The sequence below is a fragment of the Pantherophis guttatus genome, chromosome 5 (assembly GCF_059756535.1).
Source record: "Pantherophis guttatus breed Tessera chromosome 5, ASM5975653v1, whole genome shotgun sequence".
Taxonomy (NCBI): Eukaryota; Metazoa; Chordata; class Lepidosauria; order Squamata; family Colubridae; genus Pantherophis; species Pantherophis guttatus.
The window spans coordinates 49,269,303-49,289,045 of record NC_142067.1 but is presented as its reverse complement, the minus strand read 5'-3'; the positions used below and the strand labels follow the sequence as shown (position 1 = coordinate 49,289,045).

The following is a 19,743-nucleotide window of genomic DNA, read 5'->3' as shown; positions in this document are numbered from 1 at the left end:
AAGGTATAAAATTCTAGCTGTTGAATGGAAACTCCCAAAAGATATTACTTCATGATTGATTTCACAGATATATGAGTATATTTTTAGTTTTAATTTCCCTGTACTTTGCTATGTATCATTCATTTTGAATCTTCCACTTTTGAAATCTTTCTCTTTGGGCTACCCGCAAATCATAATGAACATCTACCAATCTGTTGATCTTCTGCATCTAAACTGTACATTGTATGGTAATTACATGTTTGTGTTAACTCATTGTTAATACAATTAACAGATCCTTTTGTCTCTGTGTTATCTAACTATTGGGTGTTACAGTTGGTTTTTGCACTTTTTTGTTTTATTTTTGTAGTGCCTTCAAAACAATCTTGACTCCTGGCAACTGCCTAGACTAATCTGCAGTTTTCTTGGCAAGATTTTGGAACTGGTTTGCCATTTCCTTCTTCCTAGGGCTGAGACAAGTTGACCGCTTTAGATTGGCTTTGGTGCCTACAGTGGGACTAAAACTCATGGTCTCCCAGTTTCTAGCTCAGTGACTAAAAAAATATTTCTATCTTGAAATGCTAAATTAAGACTTATAATAGTTTAAAAGATGCTTTTTTCAGTAAAAATTTCTGAAACAAAATTGTTATTTAGCAGGGTTCAATATATACTTTAAAAAGGTAAAGGTTCCCCTCGCACATATGTACTAGTTGTTCCCGACTCTAGGGGGTGGTGCTCATCTCTATTTTTACCATTCCTTTAATTTTTCAGGTCAATTTTCTGAATGATTAAAACTAAGCTTTTTCAGACTGTCTATCTATAATGTTTCATGAAAGTAAAGCCAAATCAAATAAAAAACCATAACAAAGAAACTATAAAAAAACCCTAAGAAATGAAATAAAGACTATACTTAAGCATATGTATAAACAAAACTTAATCTTCCCAATTATTGCAAGTGAATGTACATTGTAAATTGTAAACTGAACTGGAAATGTAAAATATTATTTATGACATTGCTTATTTTACAATTTAATGTGGTATTTTCCATTAGACATTTCTAACTAAGAAACATTGACTGAAGCTATTTAGTTAATATAGAAAATTTCAAATAAAACAAAATTTATTGCCTCCCTATATGCTAAATATCCCCCCTCCCAAATTGTTCTGAGTCCAACACTTTAGCACCTCTATTCTGGGGGAAGAAGAAAGACTTCCAAATCAAATGAAGCACAAAAATTGGGAGTAAAAACCATACACACATATATGTATCTTTGCAATTGTTCAACCTCCATGAAATATTCCATTTATTAAAGTTAGGGAAAAACTTCAAAAGGCATACTTTACAAATAGTTAAAGTCGCTTTGTTCTTTGCAAGGCTGACATGCTTGGGAAGTTATTCTCAGTTATCTTTGCATGTGAGTGCCTATACAACCAATGCCTGTCCATGCACATATATACAGAGACAATCAGAAGCCTTGCAAACAGCACAGCTGTTTTAACATTTTAAAGCAGTGCTTTATCTGTGCTCATTTGCATTGCAAATCACTGCTTTCAAAGGCTCTGCACAAGGACATTTGTTTTTTATGAAGAGAAATGTTACATTAAGGTATGAGGGGGAAAAAAGAATAAAATCCCAGTGACTGGTGACTTCAATGTTACAAAGCTCATTTATTGAAAACAAAGCTGTCAAGAATATAGTATGTTTTTCATAATTCTTTTTTAATTTAAATTACAGGCAGAAGAAATTACAGTGAACAGAAAATAAAGGCAGATACAAATCTAAATAAATGAATATGTGCTTTAAAGCCTGATTCCCAAACTGAAATGGGTTAGTCCAGAGAGATTTGGTTTTCAGTTCAGGTGAAAGAGAACTTGAAGAAAAAGCCTTAGTTCCAGCATGGATTCTGAGAGATATATAAAAATCTCAAAGTTCTTTTTTTACATGTTTTGGCTCAGCCATGCCCAGTACTCCAGTTACCAGCCATTACTATAAACAACCTGTGACTTAGTGTTAAATTTCAGTTAGAGTAACTCCTTCAAATCAAAAATTCAATCATGGGAAATTACTCATAGCATACTCATTATATTCAATAGAAACATAGTATTTCTCACAGCAACTTCCCACTCACTGAAGTGAAATAGCAGATGGCAAATAATATATCAAAGTTATTAGTGCATCAGTACTATAATAAATTAGTGACTTATGATGTTGAAGGTTTTACTTTTCATTTAATTCTCATAATATTACCAGCTTAGTTGCTTACTGGAATATAGTAGGCGTAGTATACTTTGCCTTCAATGATAAAGTTTCTCCTGAATATTTAATAGAGAATAGATAAACATGGTTTATTCTATTATGAGATGACTGCGGGAATATCTGAGTATACATTAAAGGCTCTGCATCAATCTGGACTATTAAATGATGACACCCTGGATTCCTTTCTTGGCCTTATGGTCATCAATGTATTATAATTACTTTGTTAAAAATAGTGGTTAAAAATAGCTTTTTAAACTCTTGCTTTATTTCACACATTTCTTTCCCTCTGCACTTGCTCAACTTACTTTTAAATTTGTCCTGCAAAATAGAACTCTTTCTTACCTGTCATTAAGTGGGGAAAAGCAAACTATTATACACAGACATTTTTATTTCTTTCAATAAGCATTCTTTACAAACACTAAGGTTCATAAACTTTGATATTTCAAGATGCTTCTCCAAACAAATGCCTTTGCATTAGTTAGTAGAATTCCTACTTGGGAAATTAATTACCCCATGATATCCTTAATGATCAAATTTTGTTTCATATGATGCTTTCGCATTTGAAACTTACATCACAGAATGGGTCAACTCACACCAGAAATGTACAAGCATTTTACATATTTTAGATATTGCACAGAATTGTGAAAGATAGGATAAAACTTCCCCTTGCAAACTTAAGGAATGGAAGGGTCTCTATAAATAATGAGATTAAGTTGTTCAGGCTGCAGCATTACTTTACTAAGTTAGATAAACATCATGATGTGTGTACAGATTACAGGCAAATTACCTTCTCGGTGTGTGGTTTTTACAAGACCATTAATAGTAACTCAAGATACATGCAATGAAAATAATATGTGCCCATACAAGACTTGTAGTGTAGTTGTAAGATAATAAATTCACTTTATGTACTGTACTTGACATTGGAAAAGTATATATCTTTTTCCAGAAGCAGCAAATTGGACAAGCAACATTCTAATGCTATATGTTCCAAATCTTTAAAGGAAACATTTTAAACCCCAACTTAGGTGTAGACTAGGTATTAATCATGTATAAAATGTTATTTTTTCTTTAATTTTTCAGTGTTGATTTATAGTAACTAAGGATTGGCCAATAGTTTATTATTTGCTTCTTATACAGCATGGAATAAATGTTTTCAGGATGCATGAGCTAACAAAGAAGTTGTTAAATAAGTATTAACTTTGTACCTAATTTTATTTTCTCTCTAATCTTTTGTAATTGTTTTAGAATGGAATGGAATGGAATGGAATGGAATGGAATGGAATGGAATGGAATGGAATAGAATAGAATAGAATAGAATAGAATAGAATAGAATAGAATAGAATAGAATAACAGTTGGGAGGGACCTTGGAGGTCTTCTAGCCCAACCCCAAATGAAAAGAAAACTGTTTGGTACTATTTTATTAGATTAAAGCAAGGATTCCCCCAACCCCTGGGTCCATTCGGAACCAGGTCACACAAGTGATGGGCAAGCACACTTGTGCATGTACCCACTGTTTGCACAAATGGAGCAGTGCACAAGCACACAGGCCTGCCACTCTCACAGAACCATCCCCTCTACCATTCTAACAAAATGGATACCTATGCAACTTTATATATATATAAAAAATGCTTAACCACTCAATCAACTGCAGCACAACCAACATGACATATGGAATAGATAATATTACCATGCATCAAAAACTTCTTGTAAATAACAGATGATTACAACCATACAACATCACCCCCGCAACAGTCCATCAAACCAGAAAGATTGGAGACTACTGGTCTAAAGATTAAGACTGGTAGAAGTAAAAGGAAGGAATATAAAGGTGGTTTATTTTATTAAGGTTAAAATGAAAGATTAATAGAAGTAAATAAAAGAGTGAAACATTGGTTTAGTAGATCAAAGTTAAAATAAAAATTTCTATTATTTCTGGTTATTTTAAAGGACTTTTGCTGACAGGAGGACTAAAACAATGATGTGTTTTGAATGGGTTTGTTGATAAGATATGGGATATGGGAAGAAGATATTGTAATTTAAGAGGTGATGAAAAGTTACTAAAATTGTATCTGTAATGAGGGTTGGAAGTCACCTTTTATATGTTTCTTTTCTTTTTCTTACATTTTTCTTTTTTTTAATTATTTGGCTTGTTTTTTCTTTTTTCCCTTTGCACTTTTTACTTTCTTTTTTCTATCTTTTTTTTTTTAGTTTATATTGTTTTTACTGTAATAAATATAATCTAATAAAATTACTTGAAAAAAATAAAAAGAAATTTCAGGCATTCAATAATACATGTATGGTTGTATTCATTTTCTCCAGAAATACTAAATAGAAAAAGAAACTCATGGCAAGAAAGAACCAACTTTTATTTGTAAAAAGTTTTATAGTAGTTCTAATGATACCAAAAGGGGATTTGACTGCTCTCTTGTTAATAATTTACTACCTTCTTATTATTATTTTTATAGTTAATCATTACCATTAATGGTAATGGGTAGTACTGGCACAAAGATGTTTACTTAAATAAGCATCAATGATTTTGATCAGATATGAAGAAAATATGTATTATTCATGTTTTAAGAATTAATAAAAAGATGCTTCTTTTCAGTTGCTTACATCCTGCATAAATTGACTGTGAGGTAGTATCTTATCAGGTACAAAAACCAATCATATGGAGACTTTGCAGCTAATAGTTAGAACAGCTGACATAAATATTTAGGAAAGAGTGCACAATTATTTTTACTATTTACTATTTACATAATATTATTAACACTATAATTACTATACACTTTTTATATAGAACCTTCTAAAATGGCCAAAAAGGAATTAAAGTTTCTAACGCAAAAGCTTCATTAAAATTTGATAAGTAAGAACAATATCTAGTTTATTCTTAAAAATAAAAATAAAGTTTTGCAACTTTAGTCTAAGGGAAGACAAAAATCATTTTACTTGGACTTGCTCTAAGACAGTGATGGTTAACCTTTTTGGTGCCGAGTGCCCAAAGCATGCGCACACACGCATGAATGCACGTGCACGTGCCACAATCCCCAAAATGCAATGTCAGTGCCCCCGACATGCATGCGCCCTGCACATGTATGCATGTTCCCTGTGCATGCACCCTGGGCCCCCGTTTTGGCTTCCAGGTTGGTGCAGGAGGCTTTTCAGGCCCAAAATGGGATGCAGCGGGGGGAGGCAGCTAGGACTCAATGGGGGTAGAAACTGCAAATATCGGAGAAGGCACAGAAGGCAGGAGGCAGCTAGGACTTGATGGGGGAAAAACTGTGGAGATTGCGTCCTAGCTTTCTCTTGCATTCCTGTCTTCCGTGCTTCTCTGATCTTTGCAGTTTCTCCCCCCCATCGAATCCTAGCTGCCTCCTGCCTTCCATGATCTCCAGTTTCTCCCCCCATTGAGTCCTAGATGTCTCTTGCCTTCCAGGATCTCCAAAGTTTTTTCCCCCACCAAGTCCTAGCTGCCTCCTGCCTTCTATGATCTCCAAAGTTTCTCCCCTCATTGAATCCTAGCTGCCTCCTGCCTTCCATGATCTCCAGTTTCTCCCCCCATTGAGTCCTAGATGTCTCTTGCCTTCCAGGATCTCCAAAGTTTTTTCCCCCACCAAGTCCTAGCTGCCTCCTGCCTTCCATGATCTCCAAAGTTTCTACCCACATCGAGTCCTAGCTGCCTCCTGCCTTCGTGCTTTCTCTGATCTTTGCAGTTTCTACCCCCATCGCATCCTAGCTTTCTCCTGCATTCCTGCCACAGAGAGGCACCTGTGGAGGGTGTAACCTGTGGAGATTGGGGAAGGCCTTACCCCCGTGCATTTGTGGCAGAGACCCGAAGACCAGCTGGCTGATGGGAGGTGTGCGGTGAAGCTGGGCTGGGACGACAGCTGGCATGCCCACAGAAAGGGCTCTGTGTGCCACCTGTGGCATGCATGCCATAGGTTTGCCATCTTGGCTCTAAGACACAGCTACAGTAAAAACTGCCTTTTCACCCACTTAGATTGAATTTGGAAATTCCACCACAATTTGGTACAATGGGGAATAAATTTCCTTGGCATAGCCTTTCTTCCAAGAGTTCTGTAATAACAGATAATTATGAAAGACTGTCACCACTCAAGCTGAGCCTCCTGATACCTTCCTACTTTGCCCGGATGACTCATACTCCTAAATTCTCTCTTTTGTCTACTCCTAGAAAAACAAAACAAAATAAAAAAGCTATTTTGGCTCTTCCTATCCCAAGACATAAATTAGCAGAATTTAACAAACTTTGTTAAGTTGTGCCAAAGAGTATTAGTAGTGCCCATGGGGAAAGCTTTAATTAGAAATTCACTAGTAAAACCGTGAAATCAAATCTGTAGGAAGGAATTCTTTGTCAATGGAAAATAAAAGAAGATAACACAATAAATAGGTTGACTAGCATGGCTAGTTACTTATTACCACTTGAGTATATATTCACTACAGAAAGAATGATTGGAGGTCATTTGGGGGCTTCTTGGATGTTCACATGCAGCCTTCATTTCAATCATTTTCGAGCATTTATCCCACATTTTATGGAAAGTAAGGTCCAAATGAAGTCAGCATTTTTGAAGTCTGATGGTTGCTTTATACAAATTGTCTATTCATGATGTCCTGCGTATTTCTAGAGTGTAGCCAAGATACCAGAAATCAATTAGAGACATAGATGCTTATGACCTTTGCCAGAATTGTAAGTGTGCAGTTTTCTCCAGTTCTCCTTTGAGTACAGATCGGATCACACAAGATAAGCTGAATAAATAAAAAAACCTGAATTATATCATTCAGACTCTCAACATGTTTGGTTATCAAAAGCTTTTATGGAACTCTGTTGCACCAGATCAAAAATAGGCTCCATTGCACTAATAGAAACTGTACATGCAGAATTTTGTAAGGTTGTAAGATTTAGCCAGGAGGAAAGAAACATAGTCTGTTTCTTTGTTAAGAAATAATATATTCCTGTTACTCTACTCAAGGCAAATCTCTTACAATTTTTTCAGTGAAATAATAGAGAAAAATAGTTCAAGCATATTTATTTGTTCCCCCAATGATCCTGAAAGAGAAAAAAAACTACCTATACTAAAAAGAGAACCTTATTGATTTTAAGTGTTACTCTAATGTGATCTTGATAGTCAGAAAATGTGGGTTAACTTATAGAATGGCTGACAAAAGTTCTTAAGAGACCAAGAAATTTAGTGGTTAGAAATCAAGTAAATTATTTTTCATCTAAACTTTGCATCCTTACCCATTGTCATCTGGGACAGGTATTCAAGTAACTGACAGAACCTAGTAATTGCAGAATTTTTTGGAGTAGATGAGCATATGATGAAAAAAGACAAAATTACTATATGTAGACAAGACTTGGCTTGGAGAAGGTCACAGGCTATTATTTTTTACATCTTGCTTAAATTTACTATGGCTTAAGCAATTCAACTGCTACACATTTTTCTTTATGTAATTCATTGGACAAGGACAGTACAGAGGATGGCTGGAATAGCAATCTCTAGAGACTTCCATTTTCTGCTATGATAGTTGTTTAAATAAATTGTACCTTATGGCTTCTATAAGCCCCTTGTTAAACCTTGCAATTTGAGGAATTACTCTCCATCTATCATTGAAATATCTGGGTAAAGCCAGGCAAGTTCACACAAAAATTCACACTACAAATTTTTCCAATTTTAGGTCTGTATCCTAATCCAAATTAAATCAAACTATTATGGCTTTTGGGACATAAAGCACAACAGTACAATACAGAGACATATAATTATTGATAACATAAACTTTTATTCGCTTTTTAAACAAAGCGAATAAAAGCGTATAGAACATATTATTTGTAGTGTCTGTAGTACAAATATCAATAGTAATCAGAAAAATTATGCTAAATTTCAACTATAAATTGGACAGATACGACAAATGAGATTACAAAATTGGACAACCCAGAAAGGTGTTTCAGGGTGCTGGTCATATTGAAACAGATAGACATTGTGCTTTCTACCAGGATAATTCTTTAAACTATAAAACAAGATAAACATATATCTTCCTTATTTCCTACATAGAAAGCAACAAAGAGCATATGGCTTAAGAATTCCACCCAGTCATGCCTAGATGGATGTAGACTCTCTTGAAAGGGCTGGTTTATTGTAGATTGCCCCCATAGAATTGAAAAGAGTAGTTTTCTGGTTTCTGTTCAGATTGTATAAATCTTTTGCCTTTTGCTGTAATAATCCACACACTGCATCTACTCTCTAATCAGGAATGTTGCTGATTCAAAATTCAGTTCAATATTGAAAATTATCAAATGCTTTTACCTTTTTCTTGGGATACACTGAAGTAGGGGGGGAAAAAAAACCTCTTATAGGTAGGATGCCAAAATGATATCAGGTTCCTTTTGTTGCCTTCAAATGCTATATCTGGATAAGGCCTGAAGACGGCTGTGGGGAGGAAAATTTCCCCAAATTTATGCAACACAGGAAGGCAAGGGAGGACTCCAGGGAAGATTATAAACTTCATTTCCAGTTGTAACATTTTACAAGCGTTCTCAAAAATGAGGAATTAAGTTGTTTCATTTCCCCCAAGCAACTGGAGAAGGAAAAAAATACAGTAAATCAGTTGGATTGCTAATCTATCTATAGGTACAACTGTATACAGCATTGATATATTTTATAACTAGAAATGTTATAGCAAGCTTTACTCATGGGAAAGCCACCAATCATATGTAGTAAGAATTTTATTTTTCATAGAAATAGAAATAGCAATCAAAATTAAATTACAGAGGAAAGAAAACTGATGTATGTATATATTATCAAAAACCCTTAAACCTTCTTGTGTTATTATTATATTTAGAGTTTCTCTTCTAAATTGCAAAGATAATCAATTGTACTAAATGGGATTATTCTGAATTTTGCATGCAGCATTACAGGACATTAAGCCTAAATACACCATAACATTATCTCTTATTCAATATAATAGATATACAAGTAACTAAACATATGACTTTGTACCCAGCAGCCATGTAAAAGATATAGCAGCAATGAACATTACTTCATTTCTGCTAAATACTATTTCTATTTTTTCCCCTGCCTGAATCCATAATGAGAATAGAATTGTTAATAAATAAATTAAAATAATTTGGTGCTTTAACAGGTTTCAAAATTAATAAACACAAAACAAAGATGTTAGCAAAAATATGAACATACAAGATCAACAGAATTGATGAATAAAATGGGTTTTAAGTTTGAGAAGAAGGTGTTATACTGGAATATAACTATGACAAATATGAATTTTATGTGATTTCAAAATAACTAAGTTAAGTCATGGAATAAAGTTAAAACGTAATTAAGATAACTGTCTTACCTAGAATATTTTTTATCCAAGACAATACCTGCTTTAACAACAGATGTACCATTTAAATCGTGGCATAAAGTTATATCTAAATTTGTATGGAAAGGGAAAAGAAACATGAGTTAAATATGTCATAAATATAATACAAGGTGCGAAGGAAAGAGAAGCATTGGGTTTACCAGATTTGAAATTATATTTTGCTGCCTGGTGTTCAGGGTGAAAAAAAAAAGGTGTTATTAAGAAATAGCAAGTTACTGAATTTAAAAGATCATAATTTGAGCTTTAGATGGCATAGTATAATAAAACCAAAGTGAATATATTTTTAAAATCATATCATTAGGCTATTCTTATAGTATCGAATAAATATAAATTTACAGTTATGATTTATGGTTTTGATGGCTAGAAAAAAGTAAATAGAAAAAAAGTGAGCTTTTTCTTTTCTTTGTAATCATACAGTAAGAATTAATTTTATAAATGCATTCTTCCCTCCCTCCCTCCCTCCCTCCCTCCCTCTTTCCTTCCTTCCTTCCTGTTAAGCTTAAGCTAATCCAGTGGTGGGTTCCTCCTGGTTCGGCCTGGTTCACGAGAGCCGGTAGCGGTGACGACATGACGTCACCGAACCGGTTCTCTGTCTTCAGGAGCTGGGCCCTCCCGCCCGCCCCGGCGTTATGCCAACCTTATATTTCTTCTTTTTTCGCCCAGTTGAGAGGTGTGGCAGAGCGGATTGCTGCACCTCAGCTGGGCAGATTCGCAACGCGCTTGCGCAAAGCGCAAGTTTGGCACTCAGGCGAGCAAACCGAGCATGTGTATGGTGATCGCGCGCAAAGCACTTGCACAAAAAGAACCGGTAGTAAAGCCGGTTAGAACCCACCCCTGACTTAGTCCATTACTTCTTATTAACCATCACTTGCCAACTAAATATATCAAGTAGTCACAGAGTTCAAACCTTATGTCTCTGAAACAGTGCAAGGGATTGGACTCGAAAGAATTCAAAGTACATATTTGGTACAGAAATGGTCTGAAAGGTGGAAGCTTCCATAGTGGAAGTATGGGAAGAAAAACCTAGTTGCATCATTTTGTGAATTTCAACATCAAAAGCTCTACTATCATCTATCATAAAACTATCACAAAAGCTCTATTATCATCCTGCTGCCCAAAAAAATCCTCCATTATGGAGCTGAATGACTGCAGACTGGTTTCTCTGACATTTGTAGTTATGAAAACCTTTGAAAAGTTAGTGATGGCCCACCTGAAAATCATCACGGATCCATTGCTAGGCCATTGTTTGCTGACCACACAAATAGATCAGCAAATGATGCTGTTAATATGACACTGTACTTCACCTTGCAATATCTTGAATACCCAAGGACTTACACATGAGTTCTTTTTGTGGACTTTAGCTTGGCATTCAGTACTATCATTTTAGAAATTCTTCACTCTAAACTGATTCAGCTAGATGCCTGTCCATACTTGTAGGTGGATTATAAACTTTCTGAGAGATAGGAAGCAGCAGGTGAAGCTAAGTAAAATCACACTGAATAGCCAAACAATTAGCACAGGCACCTCTCAGGGCTGTGTGCTCTTTCCACATTACTCTTTTCTCTCTACTCCAATGACTGATTCTCCAAAGATCTCTATATTAAAGTACTGAAGTTTGCAGATGATACAACTGCCATTGGTCTCATTCAAGACAGTGATGACTCTGCATATAGATGAGAGGTTGAGCAACTGATCTTGTGGTGCATCCAGAACAATACACTTAAAACTGTAGAGATAATAATGTACTTTAGAAGGAGCCCTCCAATTCTACCACCTCTTTCTATATTAGACAACACAGTAACAACAGTAGAGTCCTTCTAATTTTTGGGTTCTATGATCTCCCAGGATTTGAAATGGACACCTAACATTAGAACCATCATTAAAAAGGCACAACAAATAATGTTCTTCTTGCACCAACTCCGAAAGTTTAAACTGCCCCAGGAGCTTTTGATACAATTCTAGAGAGTCTATAGAATTATTAATTCTGTCATTTGTATTTCTATAATTGTCTGGTTAGGCACAGCAACACACAGGACTATCAACGGATAGTTAAAACTACAGAAAAAAATTGTAACCAGCCTGCATTCCATTGAGGACCTGAATACTGCACAGATCAGAAAGAGGGCTGAGAAAATATCTACAGACTCCTCCCATCCTGGACATAAACTGTTTCAACTCCTCTCCTCTGGATGCTGCTATATAGGGTTTTGCATGCCAACCCAACTAGACACAGAGACAGTTTTTTCACCTTGTGCCATCACTCTGCTGAACATTTAATTCCCACAGTACTGTTTTATGTCTAAGTATATTTACCCATGTGGTATGGCTGTATTAGTGTTAATCTTCTCATCTTTACCATTAACTTGTCTTATTGGTATCATTATTATGATTATTACTACTTTGTTGTTTTGAATGTATGTTGAGATCTTATGCACCAGAGACAAATTTCTTGTGTGTCTAATCACACTTGCAGTAATATTCTCTTCTCTTCTCTTCTCTTCTCTTCTCTTCTCTTCTCTTCTCTTCTCTTCTCTTCTCTTCTCTTCTCTTCTCTTCTCTTCTCTTCTCTTCTCTTCTCCTCTCCTCTCCTCTCCTCTCCTCTCCTCTCCTCTCCTCTCCTCTCCTCTCCTCTCCTCCATTCCATTCCATTCCATTCCATTCCATTCCATTCCATTCCATTCCATTCTATTCTATTCTATTCTATTCTATTCCTATTCTATTCTATTCTATTCTATTCTGCATGACTTGAAAAATTCTTAATGGTTTCAGTAAAAGTAGCACCTTAACTTTGGATAGATCTATTGTTAGTTCTATATCCTACATGGAAAAAAACCCACTTCAATTTCAGAAAGATCAAAGAGATAAATGTGATTGGAGAGGGAAATGAACATTTTCTGTGTGATCACCTACCCAACAAAATATGACAAATAAGATAACCATCCTTGTTATTAAAATTTATATTAGTGAAAAATTGATTTTTAAATAGGCATTTGGGAGTTAAACAGATGTTTAATATACCTATTTATGTAGGTATGCTAATATGATTGTGATTTTATTATGATGCTTATTAATATTGTATGTATTGTATATTACTTTTCTAAGCTACTTAAATAATGAGGTCCTTGGGGCTCTCTGAGCTTGGTTGCTTGCTTGCAGACATTTTATTACCAAACTAGGTAACATCATGATGTTACCTAGTTGGGTAATGAAACATCTGCAAGCAAACCACTAAGCTCAGAGAACCTCAAGGATTCCACAGTATGACCCTGAGCCAGATATATTCTCTTTTACTGGTTACAAAAATTAATTTTTGATTAAACAGCATGTAGGTACTTACTATAAATAAACAAACAAATCTCTCTTATAAATCATGACACAATTGTTTCAACACTGTTTTGATGCAGTGTTTACAATCTTTGGCTATTTGGAATATGTTAAGAGATTATCAAAGTATGCAATCAAATGCTGACCCCAGAAGAAATTAATTTATAAAATCTAGAACATTAAAGAAATATAGCCCAATGTTTCTGCATTCAAAATACCAGTTTACTGTATTTCAGTTACTGAAATACAGTGTTACTGGTATTTCAATCATCCATACTTTATTGTAGGGGACAATAATTTCATCTTAGAATAAACAACAGCCCATTTAGGCATCACAATAAACCAGGAATGAATGGCAGTAGTAGTTTGTTTAATTATTTTACAGGTATTTGTACGAATGAGAAATAGAAAGAGACAGATACATTAGTGATGGCTAACTAATTCACGATGACTAATTTGTCTCTTGCATACATTATAAATCTCATGTGCAATCTAGATAAATTTGTAGGTACTGCTGGAGATAGACCATTCATTCTATAATGTCCATTGGTATCAATGCTGTGGAGCAAACTATCTGAGCTTTCTGGAAGTAATCTAGGACCTCCTTGAAATCCAGGACCTCCACAATGTATTCTCTGCATTGCTATCAGTTCTATGAGCAGATCAGTTATATAGACAGAACTGAACAGTCTGAATAAGATGTCAGAGTTCCAGGTAAATAAATGCCAATTATTTGGCAAAATAAATAATTCAAGCTTCACCTATGCATTAATGGGATGTGAGCTGTTGGTGACTGATTATGAAAGGATCTTGGAAACATGGTCCAAAGCAGAGGTGGTATTCAGCAGGTTCTGACCAGTTCTGGAGAACTGGTAGTAGACATTTTGAGTAGTTCAGAGAACTGGTAAATACCACCTCTGACTGACCCCACTCTCATCTATTCTCTGCCTCCCGAGTCCCAGCTGATCGGGAGGAAATGGGGATTTTGCCGTATCCTTCCCCTGCCACACCCACTAAGTCATGCCCACCAAGCCATACCCATAGAAACGGTAGTAAAAAATGTTGAATCCCATCGCTGGTCTAAAGCAGTATTTTTCAAAGTTGGCAACATTATGATATCTGAATTTGAATTACAAAATTCTCCAGCCAGCCAAGTTTGAAAAACACTGATATAAATTTTAATAAATGTGTCACCCAATACAGGGTGACATAAAATCCTAGCATTCACATTAGCTTAAGAAGGGAACAATTAAGCACGTATAATGATAGGGCTGGGTAGTGTTTTGGTTTGAAAGACAAAAGAATGTTTTGGTGTGTGTGGAGACACAAAAGAATCTGCCATTTTTTTTAAAGCAGCTGGACAATCTCAGGAAAAGGTTCTGTTGCTTTAAGTAATGGCAGACACCTTTGTACCCCTTCCCACAATAAAGCACCTTTTTGCCTTTGAAGTGAAAGCTCTGCACTGCCTAATAATAATGAAGAGACACCTGGAGCTCTGTGCTTAGTTCTAATCCCTGCACCTTAATAATTGTATTATAGAACTAGAAAAAGTTCAAAAAAGGGCAACCAAAATCAATAGGGCGCTGAAGCAGTTCCCCTGCTAAGAAAGATTATAGCACTTGAGGCTTTTTAGCTTGGAACAATTGAAAGAAAGAAGAGACATGATAAAGGTATATCGAATCATTACAGAACAGTAGCAAATCCCCTATGCAGAGAGATTACAGCCACTGAAGCTTTTTAGCTTGGAATGAAACTGGGTAAGGGGAAACATGATAGAATTGTATAAAATCATGCATGGCATAGATAATGTGCAAAGAGAGGGAGCATTTTTTTCTCTCCTTTTCATAGCGTTATAACTGAAGTCATCCCCTGAAAAGCATGGAGATTTAATACTGACATAAAGAAATTTCTCCTCTCCTCTACATTGCATGGTTAAACTTATCGGGCAGCAACCGCAGCCAATCTGATTGGCTTTTAAAGGGGGACTTTGAAGGGTTTCATGGAAAATCAGGCTATTAATATCTAGCAATAATAATAGCTTTTACTTCCTTTTAAATCAAAAGTGTAATCCCTTAAGTGCAGTTTACCGGGAAGGAAAAGTACAGGTAATGCAGCTCTTTACCCTACAACCATTAAATTTTCCCAGTAATTGTGGGTTAGGGGAGAGTTGCCAGGAAAGGTCAGGGTGTTCATTTCAGGGGAGGGCGATCTCCAATTTTGTGGATCAACTTCCTGTCAACTCCATCTTAAAAAGTGGGGAGTCAGTTTGCCGGCAACTCTCAAAGATCTGAGACTTGCAGTGGGGTACCCCAATGCAGTGGGATACCCCAAGGCTCTGTTTTAGGCTCAGTATTCTTCAACATCTTTGTCAATGATTTGGACGAGGGGATAGATGGGGAACTCATCAAATTTGCAGATGACACCAAGCTGGCAGGAATAGCCAACACTCCGGAAGATAGGCTTAAGATACAGAAGGATTTTGACAGACTTGAACATTGGGCGCTATCTAACAAAATGAAATTCAATGGTGAAAAAAGTAAGGTTCGACATTCAGGCAAGAAAAACAAAATGCATAGGTACAGTATATGTGGTACCTCGCTCAATAGTAATAACTGTGAGAGGGATCTTGGAGCCCTAGTGGACAACTATTTAAATATGAGCCAGCAGTGTGCGGCAGCTGCCAAAAAAGCCAACACAATTCTAGGCTGCATAAACAGAGGGATAGAATCAAGATCACGTGAAGTGTTAATACCACTTTATAATGCCTTGGTAAGACCACACTTGGAATACTGCATTCAGTTTTGGTCGCCATGATGTAAAAAAAGATGTTGAGACTCTAGAAAGAGTGCAGAGAAGAGCAACAAAGATGATTAGTGAACTGGAGGCTAAAACATATAAAGAATGATTGCAGGAACTGGGTATGTCTAGTTTAATGAAAAGAAGGACCAGGGATGACATGATAGCAGTGTTCCAATATCTCAGGGGCTGCCACAAAGAAGAGGGAGTCAAGCTATTCTCCAAAGCACCTGAGGGCAGGACAAAAAACAATGAGTGGAAACTAATCTGTGCCAATCACCACCCATCTTTTAGATTGCTGTGGTATAGGAATTTGTTTAATATGTTTAATTTATATTTTTTCGTTACAAATAAAACTGGAATTTCTTGTTAAGAACATAAATAATCTAATTAACCTACTCTTAAGGTTTTCCTATCTTTATGAAGGATCTATTCTAAACAATTTCTTTTATCGACCACAGTTTTATTTCCTTTTTGAAGCAGTGAATTATGTTTTGTACAAATCAGTTTTACTCTAGAAATTCTCAATGCCCAATTTTAAATCCTACAATATGGTACTCTTATAACACTACCTTGAATTTGTATTTGACAGGAAAAAAGTTTCCAGGAGTATTATCTTGGATTCTAGCCATTGTCCAAAACCAGACACACAAACCAGCTATAATTTGAAAGTGAAGTACAGTATATATAAAGTCATTTACATATATATGCATTTTATTTTTGATGACATGCCTTTGGAAAATATTTTAGATTGACTGCAAATCCCTTTTCCTTAATAGTGAAGTAAGTTTTATAAAATTCAAATTGGCTTTAGATTTTAATGTAATTTATCTGACAATCAGTTCTCTACAGATTTGTACGTTTGATATGTTTCCATGCTTTCTTTCTCTCAAGAGTTCATAATAGTTTTTACAGCTATCATGTGAGGTAATTTAAATAAAAGGAAGGTCAATTATGAAGCTCACAGTGAATCTGAACCATTAACCAGTCGTTAGGGTTTCTATTATCCTCTAACTCCTTCAGATTGCCTTTTAGAACGTAATAACTTTCCCTGCACAGCTCTGCCCCTAAAGATCCAAGGCAAGACATTTTTTCAGCAGTAAAACCCCTGGAAAAGAAGATTCTTATTCTTAGAACTGCAGAATATAGCATTGTAGAAGGTCACACATTTTAATTGCACCTAGGATGCTACTTTTTATTTCTCCCTTATTGCAGTACAAGAATATCACAAATTTCACTGAAATCTGTTGAATCATATCATTGAAATGTTCCTGCTCTACTACTTGGCAAATTTTGTTCATAATCAACATAGTCCATCAAGTAATTATTTCTTTTCTTTGACTACCTCAGAAGGTTGTTGTTGTTTTTAGTATATTCACACTTGTTTCTTTGTCTTTTATATCAGACTTTACCTCTCTTTTGATATATTTTCATATTTTGAAATAGGTTTTATATTGTCTTTTTTGAATACACTCAAGAACACAGGTTGTTTTTCTATCTCACAAAGCCAGAAACCTTAGGAGGATGATATTCTTTTCATGGAAATCTCATTTTCTTTAAAACAAAACAAAACAAACAAACAAAACATATCCCATGTTTGTGTGTGTGTGTGTGTGTGTGTGTGTGTGTTGATAGATAGATAGATAGATAGATATAGATAGCAGAAGTTGAGTCATATATATATATATACATATACATACATATACATACATATACATACATATACATATATATATATAATTTGTATGCCACCCTATCTCCGAGGACTCAGGGCGGCTCACAATGACAATCGACCAAGCGACTGTTAAAAAACAACAAATATACACAAGAATAAATAAGTTTTTAAAAACATTTAAAATACACTACTCCATCAGTCCAGGCCGGGGGACATAAATAGCCAGGTTTTCAATTCACGGCGGAAGATTTGAATTATATAGTATAGTAGAGCCTATATTATCATTGTACATCATATATACAATGAAATTGGTTTTAGCCTCACTGGTGCAATCCATGACAAAAAAGATGAACAACATAAATAGTATAAAGAATAATCCCTATGCAAGTAATTAGTGGGGGGAAAGAAAAAGAAAGAAAAAGAAAAACTAGTCATACATTTCTGTGTGTGCGTGGAGTGATTGTGATTGTGTTTAAGAGTCTGACAGCCCAAGGATAGAAACTATTTTTAAACCTATTTGTTTGGCTGGCTATGCTTTGATGTCTTCTGCCTGATGGTAGAAGTGCTAAGAGACACTGACCAGAGTGTGAATCATCTCTGAGTATCTTTCTTAGTCTGCTAAAGCAGCGAGACCTGGCAATGTCATCCAATGGTGTTAGATGCAACCAATAGTTTCTTGTGCCAAATTGATCACTCTCTGTAGTGCCTTCCTGTCCGCAGCAGTTAAATCAGTGTACCATACTGTAATGCAGTATGTGAGAACACTTTCTATCGTGGAAATTTTGCCCAAAATTGGAAATCTGAGCAATTACCGACAGAAAACAAAATAATCACAAAAATTACAGAATGCGCAGAAATGGATAGGCTTACAAAGGAACTACAAGAGAAAGATGATACTGATTACTATTTAGTGTGGCAAAGATGGTATAGCTGGCTGGAGGAAAAGATAGGAACATAAAAATAACTTTGAGTACCTAATAGGAAATGTAAAGAACTAAACAAAGAGTGGATTATAACGTTCTATATGTAAATATGTAAATGTACATATGCATTGAGAAAGATAAGAAAAATCGAAAAATAACCCACTGATGTGATAGCTTTAAGAGTCAGTCGTAAGACTGAATTGATGTTTGTTTTGTATGTTGTTTTAATGTATTTATGTTTGTTTGTATTTTTAATCAATAAAAAATATTTCAAAAAAAAAAAGAGGTCATCAGATGTTGTTCCACCTGATTTTTTCGCAGGAGTCTAAGGAAATGAAGTCTCTGTTGGGCCTTGCCAATCACCAGGGACATGTTGTTTTTCCAGGTGAGATCTTGACTAATAAGCACTCCCAAGAATTTAAAAGAGGAAACCCGCTCCTCACAGCCCCCCTCAATATACATTGCGGCAGGTTCCTCTCTGTGCTTCCGGAAATCTAGCACCATCTTCTTTGTCTTACTAGTATTTAGATGTACTGTAAGTTGTTTTTGAGCACCATGCGGATACCTTCTGGACTTCTTCCCTGTATGCTGATTCATCCCCTTCAGTTATGAGACCCAGCACCATTATGTCGTCTGCAAACTTTATTATCATGTTGGATGGATCAGAGGATATGCAGTCATGTGTATACAGCGAGTACAAGTAGGGTCTGAGCATACAACCCTGAGGGGTTTATCTAAACTAGGGATATCTTACCTGTCTCTGGGAATGTATTTTATTTATTCCAAAAGTTTTATTTTATCATTTCATGTGGTAGCAGAATTTTTAAAATGCTATTGTGGCTTTTACAAACTATCCAATCTTGTTTCTCTCTGAGATCAAAGTTTCATCAAGCATTTCTGAACTGGACGAATTTTTGAATTAGGCTTGAACAAAATCTTAAGTTTTATTCAAAACCAGTACAGAGTATCCGTCCAAAAGCCCTGCAATAAAAAGTTGAGAGGCTGAAGGCTATGTAGTTGGCTGGATGAGCATAACATGAACACAGATCTCACTACTAAAATTGCATCAAATTGACTTTTAAAGCAAGATTTTATATTTGGAAGCCATCAAGTTCATATCATCTGAACATTTTCTAAAGTTCAGTAAGTAATGTTTAATTTAATAGCATTGCCCTTAAGAGAGATTTATGCTAGTAATAATGCAGATTTAAAGGCCCATTAAAGCATTACATTGTAATGACTGGTTAAGACATTTAATTAGTACATCTAGCAACAACTAAGAAACTATTACTATCCATTTTTAAGGATGGTTCTATCTCACATTATCCTACAATTTCTGAAAGTACCTTCCCTTCAGTATTATAACTATACTTATGCATTTTGCAAGTATGTTTAAAACATG

The 19,743-nt window shown here is 35.4% G+C and overlaps 2 long non-coding RNA genes across 2 annotated transcripts in view; one reads left to right on the top strand and one right to left on the bottom strand.

Moving 5' to 3' along the window:
• LOC117670951 (uncharacterized) overlaps window positions 1–1,781 on the top strand; it is a 43,901-nt gene extending 42,120 nt beyond the window's left edge. The window contains exon 4 of the long non-coding RNA XR_004592737.2: window positions 1,712–1,781. This is a non-coding gene — a long non-coding RNA (uncharacterized LOC117670951). The remainder of the gene's footprint in view (window positions 1–1,711) is intronic.
• The window catches only part of LOC117671199 (uncharacterized), a 34,006-nt gene that overhangs the window by 2,422 nt on the left and 11,841 nt on the right, over window positions 1–19,743 (bottom strand). The window lies entirely within an intron of this gene.